This window comes from Paramisgurnus dabryanus, chromosome 12 (assembly GCF_030506205.2).
Source record: "Paramisgurnus dabryanus chromosome 12, PD_genome_1.1, whole genome shotgun sequence".
In the NCBI taxonomy this organism is placed as follows: Eukaryota; Metazoa; Chordata; class Actinopteri; order Cypriniformes; family Cobitidae; genus Paramisgurnus; species Paramisgurnus dabryanus.
Genome location: NC_133348.1, coordinates 8,832,579 through 8,849,323, shown reverse-complemented (window position 1 = coordinate 8,849,323; position 16,745 = coordinate 8,832,579). Strand labels below are relative to the sequence as shown.

Genomic DNA, 16,745 nt, shown 5'->3' with positions numbered 1-16,745 from the left:
AACCGGACATTGGACACTCACGCCACTTCTGCTTTCACTTCCTGTTCTGTCTGTATAAAACCATGCCATGTATTCATTCAGTTTATAAAGTATTGTCAGCTTTAAAGTACAGACATCTGCATTACCAAGCCTTGCCATTGTGTTCATTGTTTCATGTTGCCTTGTTCTTGTTATGACTTGTTTGCCTGTTCTTTGGATTATGTTTATGGATTACCCTTTTGTCTTGTTTGCCTGGCTTTCCTAATAAACGTATGCATTTGGATTCAACCACTAGTATCTTCACGCTACAGTAAAGAGAACACGCAGTTTGTGCAGACCTGTCTGCCTGACTTTATGTATAAAGAAACTGTGTATTTGTGCAGCTCGTGGGCATAAAAAAAATACGCTGCCAAAAAACAATCGCACTGTTGAGTCCTGTGATTTCTCATAATGCCTTAAGTGTTTCTAAAACAAGTAAATTGACATGATTTCCAGGGTTTCCCGCAGAAAATTTGTTAGTTAAGGTGGTAGGGTTTGAACGACCTTGTTAAGGCGGTAGGGTTTTCCAGCTTAGGCGGGCCGCCCGAACTAAAAAGTGATGCGGGAAACCCTGATTTCTGAATGAATGCTATTTGAAATATAGCCGTTAATTGTAATAAAAAGTGTACTTGCCATCTTCCGCATTAAACGCTTAACTTGACAGTGGAAATACTGTACTGTGAAAAAATTCCCAAATCAAGCTGGACAAAATGATGGTAGTTTCAGTTTTGTAGGTGTTCAGCTTTGGGAGTTATTCTTGGTTTAACGTAAAAGGGGAACAAATACAATGTGAATATTTGGCATTGGGACCAGCATCACATGAGTTCACAAATCAGAATGAATAGCAATGGCGGCTTTTGACTGCTCATCCGAGGGGTGCAAATTTAAAATAAGTGTTCGGGGTGTCGTGTGTTGCTTGCGTTTTCAAAATATGTGTTTGTTGCGTCATGTGAACCATGTGTATCATATGTTTTGTCAAAATATGTTCCTGCTGCACATGCGTCAAAACCGTGTATGATAAAAGAGACGCTCACATTCACAAAATACACGCAAGACACTCCCTTAACAGTAAACTCTGATTACGCATGAGATTATGCGAGTATCTGGCAAACACGAGCATCTCTTTCATCATAAACCCTTTAGACGCATCTGCAGAAGGCACTTATTTTGACAAGACACGTGATGCACACAGGTTCATTCGACGTGCAGAACACATTTTGAAATTTTGAACCACACACATGATGGGCTACATACATGTTGTGACGAACTTCGCATCACCGGCCGCCACTGATGAAGAAAATGTGATGTTTTTTTTTACATGCAAAAAAATTCACACCCTTAAAGATGTCTGAATGTGAAACCTTAAAGGGGACAGAGAATGAAAAACCATTTTTACCTTGTCTTTGTTCAATAATGGTAGTCTACCCACATTCACGAACATACAAAAAGTTCTAGACATGCTAAACATCTCAGTCTCATAGAAATTCCTCTATTAGAAATGTCAGCCAGAAAACGGCCCAATCTGAAAAACTGATGCTTATGACATCACAGACATCTCACTGCCACTCCACTTTAAAATAATTGGCTACATTTTTGAGTGGCAGCAAAGTCAGCCAATCAGTAATGAGATTGCAAGTTAAGCCAGTAGGGGGAGCCAAATAGGTGCAAAACCACTTGTTTAAAATCCCCCACCCTAATAGAGCTATCTGAGAGAGGTTTTTAGGAAGCTTCTAAGGCATTACAGACCCAAACAAAAACATTTTTGTCTACATGTCACATCACAGAACAAGGACAAATACCCCGTTCAATCATTCTATGTCACCTTTAAACTTACACATTGCTACTTGTTGTTCTAGATTTACCAAATAAAGGGCACATTACAACCATGTTTAAACTATTAAAAAACGTTCAGATGCAAAAAGAAACTAAATGTAAAATTAGATAAATAAGTTAATTAAATGCTTTCAGTCTCTTCACAGGTCTTCGCGAATTACCGGTTTGTTATAAGACTCAGTTATACAACACGTCTCTTCTAATTGCACAAAAAATATGAGAAATTATGCGCGTTTGAGTCGGACTTTTATGAAGAATATGTGACTGTTTATGTCACTGGCAAATAAAAACTTCACCAACCAAACATTTGCCAAAAAGCAGTCATGTGTGGGATACTGTATGACATCAAAGAACTGCCAGAGCGCTGAGAATCCCTGTCATGTTACTTCACATACAGTATGCTGGTAACGCTTTAGATTACAGCCCGGAAAGTACTGCGTAAGTACAGCGAATTTACAGCGTATGTTTCTGTAATTATAGTGTACTTATGAAGTAAGTATGTGTAATTATAAGGGAACAATTTATAATATTGGTGGAATAAAGGGGTAACAACCAGGATATATGCAGTAAAGTACTGCGTAAGTGCAGTGAATTTACAGCGTAAGTTTCTGTAATTATAGTATACTTATGAAGTACGTACGTGTATTTATAAGGGAACAATTTATAATATTTGGGGAATAAAGGGGTAACAACCAGGATATATGCAGTAAAGTACTGCGTAAGTGCAGTGAATTTACAGCGTAAGTTTCTGTAATTATAGTATACTTATGAAGTACTTACGTGTATTTATAAGGGAACTATTTATAATATTTGGGGAATAAAGGGGTAACAACAAGGATATATGCAGGAAAGTACTGCGTAAGTGCAGGGAATTTACAGTGCAAGTTTCTGTAATTATAGTATACTTATGAGGTACGTACGTGTATTTATAAGGGAACAATTTATAATATTTGGGGAATAAAGGGGTAACAACCAGGATATATGCAGTAAAGTACTGCGTAAGTTCAGCGAATTTACAGCATACATTTCTGTAATTATAGTATACTTCCCAGCGGGCACCTTGATGTCAATTTGACGTCAAATATTAGGCAAGATTTGATCAAGATGCTGCAAAGCATCATTTCAAAGTTAGATTATACATTAAGTCTTCTGGTGGTTAATTTGTGAAAATGAGTTTTATTCCATACTGAAATTGATTATGTAAGTATACGGGCCAACATGTTTGACATTGAGTTGACGTCAAATCAACGTCATGTTAGGCGTTCAGTTGATGTCAAATTGACATCAAATTGATATCAATGTAAATTTAAAATAATAAAATAATTAACTGGGGCCTCAAAATGCATCCATTTGGCACATATGTTTTGAATCATATGTTGTTGGAATTCTGCATAAAAGTGGACTTCTGCAACTTCTGTGGGTAAAACAAATAAACAAACAAAAAAACTATTTATGTGAATTACTGATAATGAAATAATTAAGCGAACAGTAATTATTATATTTGACAAAAAAGGGCAGCATTTTTGCTGTAACCCCACATGAAGTACTTATTTATTTTTTAAATCATTTTTTATTTTTAGTGATATTATATACTTTAAAATTAAAATACATTTGCTGTAATTGATAATGAAATTGTAATACCCTATAATGTAAGCATATAAAGTATTACAACTACATGGTAATTTATGGAAAATTTACATTAGTTAGAGTTTTCATAGTGAAAATGCTACATATTTTTAAATTATTTACATTTTATTGTCTTTAACTGATAGATGCAATGCTAGGGTTCTTAAAAAAAATCATATTTGTTTTAAAAAAAATATTTTTAATTATGAAAAATGTAGGACCTACAATGCCTATTTATATTCTCTATTCCTAATTCCACCTGTAGATGGCGCCATAGCTTTTGGACATTCTTGGGTTTCTCTGCAGCTAAATAATGGACTACAACAATTAATTTATTTATTTTTGTGTGTAAATTGATGCAAACCTAGGATGACAATGTTATACATGTATACACGGAAAAACATAAAATAAAAAATATTTGGAAGATTTATGACGTTGATGACCGTTGAAACGCACGTCATCACGTCAGGCCAGCTGTGAGGGGAAGTCGAAGCAGCTCAAGAAAGTTGGCGCTTTTATCAGGTGAGTAATAAACATCTCATGAAATAAAACATAATTTGGTGACTTTAAAAACTTAGAAGATTGTGTTTTGATTAAATATTAATTGAATAATTAATTTGTTCTTTTTGTGAATTGAAATTACCCTTAGTTAATGTAACATTACTGTGAAGGATTCTGAGGTAATTTAACAGAGTTAGATCCATTAAGCAGATAACTTGTTTTTTAAAATGTCTACGATTTTGAAATGTCGCGAGTAATGTTAGTTTTACAGTTTTTGTTCGTACTAATAAAAGTTATTCAAAAAATTGTCCACTAAAGTTGGATGCGAAATTAATATGACGTATCGTAGGCAACATCATTGTTATGTCTTTATCAGTGCAGTTGGATCATTGAATCGGTAAGTTAGGCTATATTGTAACTGTACACAGCGAGTTCCCCAGTACGACGTTCTCGCACACGAATGACTCATTTGAACCGCTTCATTTAAGCTATTGAACTTTTCAGTCATATGTCGTGTTGGTAGTAAAAAATCTTGTGAAGGTGGTGAAAAAGGTAGTAAATTCATCTCTATGATTCCTGAATATACCCTGATTGAATCATTTAAAATAAACCACAGAGATTGCAAGATGTGAATGAGCTTTGATCATTTAGTAAAACTGGTTAATTCAGTTAGTTAAAGGTGATAAAAAGCTTTATTTTATTAAAAACATCCCTGTTTGGTAAAATAATTAATGTTTTATATAAATTTTTACTTAATAATTGTCATTTTAATCAACTTTTATTAGAAATAATACGTTGAAGTTACTTTGGGTAAGCCACTTAAAGGTACGGTAGGCCTACGTGTGTGTACAAGTTAAGATCAGGATGACACCACCTCCGCCTCCTTTTGTGCCAGGAAAAACCCTGAAAATAAACCTTATGAATGTAAAATGACAGTTTTAGGAGATGTAAGCTGCTGCTCATTCCACCTGATATTTAACACCCTGTCTCTCTTGTCTTTGTCAGATCGTTTGTTTGGAGTCTCTGTTTGTTCCAGCCATTGTGTTCCTTCATGCTCCTCCAGAGACTACTATCCGGATTGTCCGTGCCAGTGTTGTGACTCTTGCATCTTTCACCATGTGACGTTGTCCGGGGCCCAGGGGTGAGTGGGTGCTCTGAATCTCTCCCTGTGATTTGCTTATCCAGAGTTTTTTCCTCTCCTATATGTTAGCCTATATGTGCTGTTTGGTGTAACAATGGAACGAGTTCCACATAGGGCTGTCGCGGTAACCGCAATCCTGTATTTCCGCACTGCTGAGAAGCTTAACCGCATGAATGACACGTAACCGCAACAACCGCGCTTTTCACATTAAATTCATATATAGCTATGCCCTTCTTGTTTTTCACATCATACATGTATAATAAAGGCCAAATAGATTGTCAAGAGTTAAGAGAGTAACTTGTTTTTCGTAAATTTCAATTCAAAATGTAATACTATACTATTCATATTTCGTTAAATCATACAGTGAATGTGTGAAAGAAGTGAAACTAAGATGACAGAATAGCTGCGTCGTCTGCATCTAGATGCAGTTTTAAAGATTAAAATTACTTTAATTTAACTGATCAACACAAATACAAAGCACCATAATATAACTGATTGCTTACCAGCATTAAAACCACTTAAAATAAAAACATTTAGTTTTTTTCTTTGTGTATCTACAGCGTCCGCTCCGTGGATGAGGAAACTGCAGCCATTAACGCCGGTTGCTTTATTATTAACTGACTGAACACTTGACTCTTACCTGGACATTTAGATATTAAAGTTTTTTGTCACCAGTCTCTGCGTGAAACATTAGAAACATTGATGATCATCTGCCGACCCGATTGTTTCTGCACGTCCTCTATTTTACAGAGAGTTCGCTTAATTAACGGCTTTTCGTTCAGTCCGCGTGAGCTAAACATTTTTGTTCTGTAATTTGTTCTCGCATAGGCTATATTTCTACATATTTTCGACCAAGTTACACTCGGGATATAATTTAAGTTGTTATAGATAGCATTTAAGCTTGATCTGAAATTATGACAAATCAGTCTAAAAAATGATCTATCCAGATTAATTTAGCCAAAACAATGATTTATTCGTTTTCATACTTAATAGATACACGTTAATTTATCTACTAATATACTATTGAATTTGCCATAAATAAATATTCATTGCCTTCTATATTGCATTCGTTTTGTACATTTACAGGGGCATAAATACGGTCTAATTTACATGTATTTTTAAGACACTGCTTTGTTTTGTATTTGCCGATGCTATGTAAATTTGCACTTAAAAAAACTTCTTGTTAAGAAATTGTTCTTCAATTTATTTTAGTTTTTTCAAAAAATATATTTATATAATAGTATAGCTTGTTAATCTTTTTCTCATAAGGGAAAGACATTTAAAACAGCATAGCACGCTAGTAAGCCACGCAAAATCACTGCAAGGGAAATTCCTTCACCACGACAGCCCTAGTTCCACATCTTTCCCCTCACCAAACACATAAATACGATTACTGTTATCATGTATATAATTGGTTGTCTTTTTTCTTTTATCAGAGTTCTTACAAACAGATTGATGGCAACAATGAACATGGATGGTTCAGGGGTGAAGAAGGCCTTTAAAAAACACGGCTATGTTGTGTTATAATAGGTACTACATTACTTCTTTTGTATGATTAGATGATGTACTGTTGTGTGTCTATTCAGTGTTACCCATTGTGCGGCAAACTTTTATCCATCACAGATGCACAGTGGCTATACTGTTGGGGTGTAGTAATTAATTGTACAATTATTATGCCCAGTTTCTCAATAAGTTATGGTCAAATGCTGCCACATCCAAAAGCAAGAGGGCGCTCTCATGCATAAACTCAAAATATGTTATATATGTTATTTATCTACAAATGTTCAGACAATATTAAAAGCACAGGTTTTAAAAGTGTGAAATCTGTTATGCCTATGCCACCTTTAGTTAAAGGTCACGTTCTTCTATATCCCTTTTTTTAAACCCTAGTTAGTGTGTAATGTTGCTATAATAGCATTAATAATACTTGTAAAATGATGAAGCTCAAAGTTCACTCCCAGGTGATATATTTTCTTTAACAGAATTCCTCTTTCAAAGCCTACAGCGAACGGCCATTTTGGACTTTAGCCCTCTACTTCCTGCTTTAATGACCTCAGTAGAATTTTTTTTTTTACTAAACTCCGCCCACAGGAATACGTCAGTCGTCTGCTTAGCTAACGGCAAGCTAAGCTGCTATCGAATCACAACACACTTAACAAACTACACAATCAGATAGGGCTTGGGCGATAAATCGATTTTATCGATTAACTCGAATGTGTAGTTTAACATCGATTTGTTTGAATTAAATCGGTTTCCTCTTTAACATCCGCTAATGCCTGGCTCACACTACAGGATTTTTTAAATCCTGGCAGATTATGAAATCTGGTTGCAGCACACACATAAGGAGAATCTTGTCAGATATTCTTCTCTCAAATCTTAAACATGCTCACACTACAGGAATTTAAAATCCTAGTGCATCACACACTAAAGGATATTATTAGGATTATCTTGCCAGAGCAAGCACTTCACGTCACCTCAGGAGAAGAGTATATAAAGGAATGAAGATTATGATACATTTATTATGATTTCTTTTTAAATATTTACAAAGTAGCAGCTTTCATTTTGAAACCTAGGCGATTTCTCCTCCTCAGCTCTTGTTTATGGCAATGATCATGATATGTTTTAAGGATGTGTTATGCAGGCAGTGTTTGAATGCATACTGTAGATGTCACTGCATGAAAAGTGGAATTTTCGCCAGAATGTGGCACTGTAGATTGTTGTGAAACTCCAAGTATACGACTGCGCATGACAATTTGCTGCCAACACCGAAAACTGCCATAAGTTGTCAGAAGTTGCCGTGGGTCTTGCTCTGAAGTTGTCCCCCCTTCCCCTAATTCTAGGGGAGGCTTTAACATGTAAATGAACATGTTGTGAGCTATACAAATGCAAATGAGGGTAGCAGCTGGGGGAGTTTTACTCAGGTGACATTCTGAGAGGTTTTAAACTTTCATTTTAATAAAATCTCTGGTATCAGTATAGCCAAATTACAAACTCTTAAATTGTAGCTTGAATTGATTTATTTTCAAAGTATGCTACACTGTTAACCCAGATATTGTCTTAATGATATAAACATTCTGCTGTTAGCAAACAAACAAACAAACAAACAAACATTACTTAATATTTTGAGTTTTGGACATATACTTAAAAATATATTATACCCATAATCCTTTGTCCCTGAATATTATGATTATTTAAGCTTTTTTACAGAATTGAGATCTAATAAGAACTTTAACTACTTAAATATTTGTTAAAATGTCATAGAGGTTTTTTGCTCTAATATTATTCATGTTGTTTAGTTTTAAATGATAAATTACCATTTTTGTTAATGAAAGTCACCGTTCAGGTGATCAGTGTTTATTGACATAAACAGCACATTGTACTGTATTTTTCGCAGTTTTGTGTGTGTTTCAGTGGAGAATCAAGTTTATTCAATGACTGACTTATTCATGAGTTTTGTGTTATAATACCATTTATAACACTAAGAGAATTATAATTATAAATGAATTAAAAATAGAAAATCTTTCAACTCAGTTAACTAAGCGGAGATGTTGGACAGAGTAATTCAAAATCATCTTTAAGTTTAATGACAATCATTTATCAAAATATTTTCTTCATCATTTATCACAATACTTTCAAAATATTTTTCCCTAATTTTTTTTAAACTATCCCTTTAAGTAGATTCAGTTTGTCCAGGCCAACAGTATATATGAATATCTCTGTATGTCATTAGCAATAACCAATGTTAGGTAAAAAAAAAAGATACACAAAACAATTTATTTCAACAATTTTAATTGTTTTAACAGAGTTTTAATCAGGCTCAATTTGTGCATTCTATGCAAACAACATGTCAAACAACAAAATGTCTGTCTGGAAGGGAATGAAGCAAGGAAACTTGTGCAATTACATCACAGCTCAAATACTGTGCATAGTGGCATGACTACAGTTATTGAATTCACATACTGGTAATCCTGCCATACTTGTCCATCATATACATCTCCTAACACACCCTTTGGCATTTCCCGCTTTCGCCTTTCATCTAATTTCTCTTCAAATCCAAGTCTTTTAACAAGTCCTCCCAGAGACTGCACAACACTCTTGTATCAGTAAGAACGTATTGGATGGACATACTCTTCACTGCTCAAATATGTAGTCTTGCTTAGCAAGGCAGAGCCACATTTCTTCCTTAATGCAGACCTCTGCTGTGGGTGATTATAGAATGGGATGTGACCACAAGTCCTGCAAACCTTTGTACCATCCCGTCTGAGCTCATAGGTTTCAGTAAGCATGTACACTGTCATACATTTTGGACAACCCACATACTGTAAGAAGTCGTCACGGAGGATACCAGTCAATTTCATCATGCCCAAAAGTTTCATTAACAAGTGTTCTGGTTTTTCACTTCTGGCCTGATCACTTCCATGCTCCTCCCCATCTTGTATGTGAGGATAGGGTTCACTCTGCTCCTCAGCAAGGATTTCCCCCTCTTCATCCACATAGTCATCCTATGAAATTTTAAAGGACATATTTAAAACGCATGCAATGCACATACTCAGCACCACCATTAGACCATTAGAGATGGAAAAGCCCATCGTTAATATGGCCATTTGAGATTGAAAAGTCCATCATGAATGTGGCCATTTGAGATTGAAAAGTCCATCATAAATGTGGCCATTTGAGATTGAAAAGCCCATTGTTAATATGGTCATTTGAGATTTAAAAAGAACATAATTAATATGTTCATTTCTCATCAATAGGGCCATTTGAGTATGAAAAGATTTGAAAACTGTAGTTGAAAAAGATCATGTGCATCTCAAACAGCTAGCTTTAGTGCAATGAACCAGTTAAGTACTTTGTGGGAACTTCATCCACTTTAACTTCATTTTAGGATTTTTTAATACTTTATAAAGTGTGTTTATACTTTAGTTGCTTTCATTAGTTAACTAACAGAAATTTAAGAGTGGAAAACAATCATGTGGGTGAAAATTGTTAGGTTTTCCCATTTCAGCTCTGGATTAGCATGTATTGAACTTTATACTAGTATATCCAAATGTAATTTCATGCTTACCACACAACAGGAGATGTCCAGGAAAAGACGAATGCTTTGGTCATCTGCTGTTTCGTCTGAAAAACAACAAACAGAAGATAACGTTATGCATTATAACGCGATATTCCTATTCAATTATAATTTACTATTAAAATAACAACAACAGTGATAATCAACCACATTTAACTCCAACGTTTTTGTTTAACTTGTTGATTTTATTTTACTTTACTTGTTGATATGTTTTAGTATTGTTTAAAATGATAACATACGTAAAGCAAGCCAAGCTTATATAAAAAATATGTATTTATGCTCACCGTTGTCTGAACTGAAATTCGCTGGGTGCGTTTCTTCAAATTCTTCAATCACTTCTTTTTCTGGGTCCTCGGGGTGCATTTCACTTTCACCAATCTCTCTAACTCCAGTAAAGTTATCCTCCGGGTCTTTACACATGACGGGACATCACTCACAGCGGATTCATGACTGGGTAGCAGCAGGCTCTGTACGTTATCTGACGTAGCCCTTTTGGATTTTTTTCTCCCAAACTCCATTTTTTAAATAGCGCTTTCTGTGGTCAAAATACTGTGTATGACACACTTCAGTGTTGCAATGTTTACAGAAGCGCCGAGGTCGTTTCTTCAGTCTTGGGACTTACATCTTTCAACTGACAGCACACTGTGTTGTTTCACACAGAGCTTCCGGCACATCGCGTTTGTTGTTTATATCATACGCATGCGCACACGTCTCACAAGATTTTCCTTATATCAATAACCTCGCATGTGATTGGAGGAGCCCGACAGGCTTCTCGCCTTCGTCCAATCATGTGCGAGGTCATGGTCACGGCTCACACAGCAGTGTCGACAAGCGTAACAGACGTTTGGTTTGGTGTTTGTAACTCTCCAAGAAGAGCAGACGGGTGCACAATCCCAAGATTGCGGTAAGAATAATTTTATGTATAAGCATATTTTTTGAAGTAGCCCAAGCTGTGTGTTTTATAACTAAGAGGTGTTTTTTGTCTTGTAATTTACAGGAGGCAGTACGGCGTCTCTGAGGCACACTGCAGGCGCTATGAACCAGAGCAAAGGTAACGTTACGATTTAAAGAATATGTTTTTATTCTTGTATAAGGAAATAGATACGTTAATAGATCCGAGCTTAAACCCACACATTTTGTTTTCACAGACTCATAACAGTCGCCTCATAACAAAGCCGTGACCTCCGATTTGCTTGGGGCTATTTCAGCAAGTCCAGATTTACTGCTGAGAATGACGACATTGTTTGTAAGTATAACTTCTAATGTTTTTCCTCATTTCTTGTTTAATTGTACCGTGACTCTTTTTATTAATACCAGTCTCATTTAATTGTTTTCCAGCTGCCCGTAAGACGTGTTATGAGTCGGTACGCCGGAGTTTCAGATACAAACAACCTGAACTCGCATCGCAGGCGGAAAATGCGAAAAGTTTAGCTCGGAGTCGATCCAGAAGAAAAATGGTAAGATTTATTATATTAGATCAGTTTTTTGTCAATGTGAGTATTTTTCAGGTCACTTATTGTCCTTATTGATTGTATTACAGTTGCTGGAAGCGAGACGAAGTGTGTTGGCTGAGGATGAGATGGACATTTGGAAGTGCGCCACCATAGATCTCATATCTGATGAGGAATACGGCATTGTTGGCGGGGTGTCTGGATGGATTGTGCGGCCACCGCCCTCTCGCAGCCTGGAACTCTCCGTGCTCTGTGCCACGCTGCAATCCAGATTAGAGGCGATACCAAAGTACCGGGCAACTCACCATATACGCGTGAAAAAGTGACTTTTTTACAACGTTTTTGAGTTTTTTTTTCAACACTTTGAAAAAGATTTTTAGGGATCTTTCCCGAACATCTTAGGCACTTTTTGACGTGTTTGGAGTACAATATAAGAGACATTATGCTGCTTTGTACATAGTTGTGTGTTTATAAATAAAGCTCTTTCTTTGAATAAACAGCTGTGTGTTTATAAATAAACCTCTTTGTTTTCTCTTATATTCCTTGATGTTGTGAATAATGTAGTACATAGCACAATGACATTAATATATAAAAAATGATAACATAAATTATTTATTATTATTATTATTATTGGGGTTTACATTTATAATGAGCCAGGGTGCCCAATAACCCCCCTCTTTAGAGTAACGGCCCGACTTGAATTTACTCACTCGGTATTGGCTGAAGCCACTACTTTTAAACAAGAAAAATCCCTTGTGATTGGCTTGAAGTCATCTGCCAACCATTCACGGGGGATTTTACTTGTTTAAAAGTTGTGGCTTCAGCCAATACTGAGTGATTACATTCAAGTGGGCCGTTACTCTAGTTTTGCTGCTATTCACATGCTAATTAGGCCAGAGACGCTCTAACTGGCCGGCAGAGATTTCGCTGCTATTCATATGCTAATTAGAGGCATCGCACCCGCGCGGGGCTCTCCACCTACGTCATGGTTCGTTTATGACAATTTGTGACACAGACAAACGCGAAGCTCGCTGCTGGTAAATTGAGGAAAGCTGCCGAAAATTCGGGAGATTTTCGGAAGCCTACAGGCGCTTACGGGGACGAAAATCCCACTTTTCATGCAGTGTGTATGCACAATCTAGCACCAACTCAGGTCTAATCCTTATGCAAGATTTATTTAAATTTAAACATCTATTTAAAAACATATTTTAAATATAATTGGCTAGCCTATATATCACTTTTTTTTTTTTTGCACATTTAGGAGTTACTATTAAGTGATGTATGCTATTTCTATCAATGCTCTGTTTTCCTGTTTCTTCCTAACAGGAATATTATTGTAGGTTTATAAGCATTGCTGCTAAATGACTTATGCTTGGTTAAACTATATTTTGCACTGTTGTTTGCATTATTTAATTCCACTGTATATATACTGCTCTGCAGTGATATTATTTTTAGCTATATACTATGTAAATTCTATTTTTCTTGTTTATTCTTCTGAGGCTACTGGTCTTTGAGAGCTTCTAAACAAATTTCATTATAGTTTTATTATGACAGTAAAGTTTCTATTTTATTCTAATCTATTCTATCTTGCAGTGTAATGTCTAGTGTTAAATTCAGTATTTACATTACCAATGGTTCTGGACAAATATGTAATTTGATGTGAAACGTTGTAAGTCAGGAAATGAGGCACATCAGATTCACAAGTGTGCGGTGTTTCAGCAATCAGTTTCTGTGCGTTTGTGGAGCACGTCACAAAAAAGAACTGAAAATTGTCATATCAATTTAAATTCGTTTTGTTAATATGCTAATTATTTAAGTGCAACATATTTCGTGTATGCCTTATTTTATTAAATTTCCTCTATACACAGAATAGCTGCAGGTGCGTGATGTGACTGACCATCATCATGTTCTGTTGTTTTTAAGATATTTTAGATACTGTTTATAAAAGAGTGAACAACGTGAATCAAGCGAGGAATTCATTTCGATATTTTAAATCGCCTGTCTGCCCCAACGAGCTGCAGTTGTGGCGGAATGAAAGTAGAATGAAACATTAACTTCCACAAACTATTTCTCCGGCTGCGCTGTCTACCCGTACTGCAGCTTGTTTCGCGGTCCCGAAAGCTGTCAATCATCTCCGTCTCTCATTGATTATTGTGAAAGTACTGACGTAATTATGCGGATTTAAAATCCTAAATATCAAACATGTTTGATAAGATCGGGGTGGCCCCGATTTGCTTGAGAGCATATCGCAAGGTGTAAGTTTAGACTTTTAAAAGTCTCACATTACAGGATAATCTGGGCCGAACTTCGGAGCCGATCAAGGTCCATTGCCCGATTTTCCCTCGGATTCTCGGGAGGGGAAAATCGGGGTAAATTCGGCCCGATTATCCTGTGGTGTGAGCCAGGCATAACACTCCCCTCTGTGCTCCCGTAGTTCCGAGTGGGCTCAGCCCTCCCCCGCACGTTTGCCATAGAGATACCAGGGCTCGCAAATTTTTTTAATCCCTGATAGCCCTTCGGGCAGGCACTCTTTCATTTTTGGTAGCCCTAAATGAATTCAAGCAGCCCGAATAAAAAATACACTGTTTAATGTAGAATATTGATAAATCCTGGATTTCCATGTAAGCCAACTATTTCTGCCCATCCCCAGCTAACAATTTGGTACCCAAAACGTTCCCCTAACATTAGTTTTTGGTTTCTAGAATGTTATTTTCCAAGGTTTTTGTTTAATAGCAAGGAATGTTTTCTTCTATCAAATATATAAACAACCAGTGACTTTAACACAATATAGAAGACTTAAAACAGATATTTATTAAAAAGGAATAAACATTTAATTCCCTTTAGGTTAACAGATCTTACCATAGCCGTTTATTTTCGCTAGAATAAATGTTAGACTCTGAGGTAAAACGAAATGACAAACACACATTCTATTCGCTTTAGGTAAACGTAATATCTTACCACTGCTGTTTAGTCACCTTTCAAAAGCTTCTAACTTCATATTCTCTTAATAGCGTAGACGTGTCAAATCGATCGGAAATCACTCAAATATATTTTCCTTCTCATATATTTAAGTTACTACCTGAAGAAAGAAAAAAGAAACGCTAAAACAATGTTATTCTATGAGGTATTTTTTTTTTTAAATGACTTGAGTTCGCGCTGAGCACAAGAGCAGGCAGGTGCTTGTGAAGAGCGAAGCCGGGAGAAGCGCGTGCAGAGGGTCGCGTGCAGAGGGTGAGCATGTCACGCTTTCTGTTTGTGTCACTGTCACGTATTGGTTACTCAACTTTTTTGTCCTAATTTCTAACCATTGTCGCTTCGGTTTAGGGTTAGATTTACATAAAATTACATCCTTACCTAATCAAACTCTAACCCTAACAGGGGAAATCTGGTTAAAGTTTAGAAAATATAAAAGAATAAGCCTTGTATCTTTTTTTTATAAACCAATACTTAAAGTGACAAATACTTAAAGTGACATATAACACAAGCACCAAATCTAACCCTAAACCGAAGCGACAATGGTTTGAAAATAGGACAAAAAAGTTGAGTAACCAATACGTGACAGTGACACAAACAGAAAAGCGTGACATGCTCACGCTCAAACACGGCAAAGCATGACATTTTCACGCTGGTCCATGCGTGAAATAGTCACGTAATTTCGTGATATAGGGTTGGTGTGTCTGTCTGTCTGTCTTGCACTCTTGATGCTTTAGAGTTTCACCCATTCATTCATGCTGTGCACTTTTTTATATCGTGGCTGATTTGTGAATTGTACACACACAAAAACATTTTTTTTCCATATTTCCCCATTCATTTCCTATTATTGTACTAGTGTAACAAGTTTTTTCTTTTTTGACATTCTGCTAAATATATAAATATTTCTCTACTTGTGTGATTACAGGTGGCAATTGCATCAGAGGGAGAAGACTTCACAGTGCCTCCCTATACATGGATGTCAGCTGACGTCAATCACTTGTCTTCCGCCATTTTGAGAACCTGAAGTGGTCGCAAAAGAACTAGAAGCTTTGCCTTCAATATGCTGTGAGCATCAAAATCGCTATTTTAACAACACTAAGAAGGCTCAACACAACATGATATTTTGCTCGAAGTATCGCCTATGTCTCTACACGTGAACTTGAGCATTGAGAACATTGTTTGTGAACACAGAGTTAACTAAAAAGAAGGTTTTGAACAACTGACTTTGGATGATTTGGCGTCCGCTCACCGCTTTCTTCCCAGTCAAGATGTATCGATCTCCAATTGCGACGTAAGGAGGGAGGAGAGTAAAGATGATATCTCCTAAAGCATAGTTCCTTAAAAATGCACGCATAAGTCGTTGTTTTGTTGCAAGTGAAAAACAATATTGACCTTCTAGTTGAAAAAGGAGCCTTATGTGAGATTCATTCATTCGCATTCGGAAATCGATTATTTACATCTGGCAGAGATGACGAGCGGACACCATAACAGCCAAAGTCAGTTGTACAAAACCTTTCTTTTTAGTAAACTCTGTGTACAAAAACAATGTTCTCAATGCCCGCGTTAATGTGTAGAGATCCAGGTGATACTTCGAGCAAAGTTTCATGTTGTGTCGCGCCTTCTTATGTTGTAAAATAGTGGTAGTTCGGTAGCAGCGGACAGCGGCTGGAAGAACGCATCAGGGATCGAGAAGGCATAACACCCTAACCAAGATATATTTTTTTAAGTAGCGTTTATTTTCATGACAGTCGAGATGCGACATGTTGTCTTTCGTAGCCCTTTACTGTATCCGTAAGAATCATAGACAGTAAAAGATAAGAAATCCGTAAATCGTAGCAAGGTAGCCAATGCTTGTCAATAGCCTACTGGTACTTGGTAGGTCCTCAAGATGGCGGCATAACGTAAAAAGTCACATGACTGAAATCTATCTATACTGCAGGGACAACCTTGCAGTCATATGCAAAGGATTTGCTGAAATTTCTTTCATCCTGCCCCCAGCTGAAATCGAAAATTGAAAAAATGAAGGCAGCAAACAAGCTGTTGCCTATAAAAACAAATTTAGGGGTTAATTATTTTTAAATAATTAAATTGATGTTCTTTTGTTAAATTGTTCATTCATCGTTAGTTG

The 16,745-nt window shown here is 36.3% G+C and overlaps 2 long non-coding RNA genes across 2 annotated transcripts; both read left to right on the top strand.

The window, feature by feature from the left end:
- The first annotated feature begins 3,473 nt into the window (after window positions 1–3,473).
- On the top strand, window positions 3,474–15,658 carry LOC135737912 (uncharacterized). Its single transcript, XR_010528618.2, has 4 exons — window positions 3,474–3,999; window positions 4,984–5,119; window positions 6,556–6,649; window positions 15,543–15,658. It is a non-coding gene; the product is annotated as an uncharacterized lncRNA (long non-coding RNA).
- Window positions 10,923–12,141, top strand: LOC135738349 (uncharacterized). The gene is made up of 5 exons (XR_010528690.2): window positions 10,923–11,097; window positions 11,191–11,244; window positions 11,342–11,439; window positions 11,532–11,650; window positions 11,734–12,141. It is a non-coding gene; the product is annotated as an uncharacterized lncRNA (long non-coding RNA).
- Window positions 15,659–16,745: the final 1,087 nt, after the last annotated feature.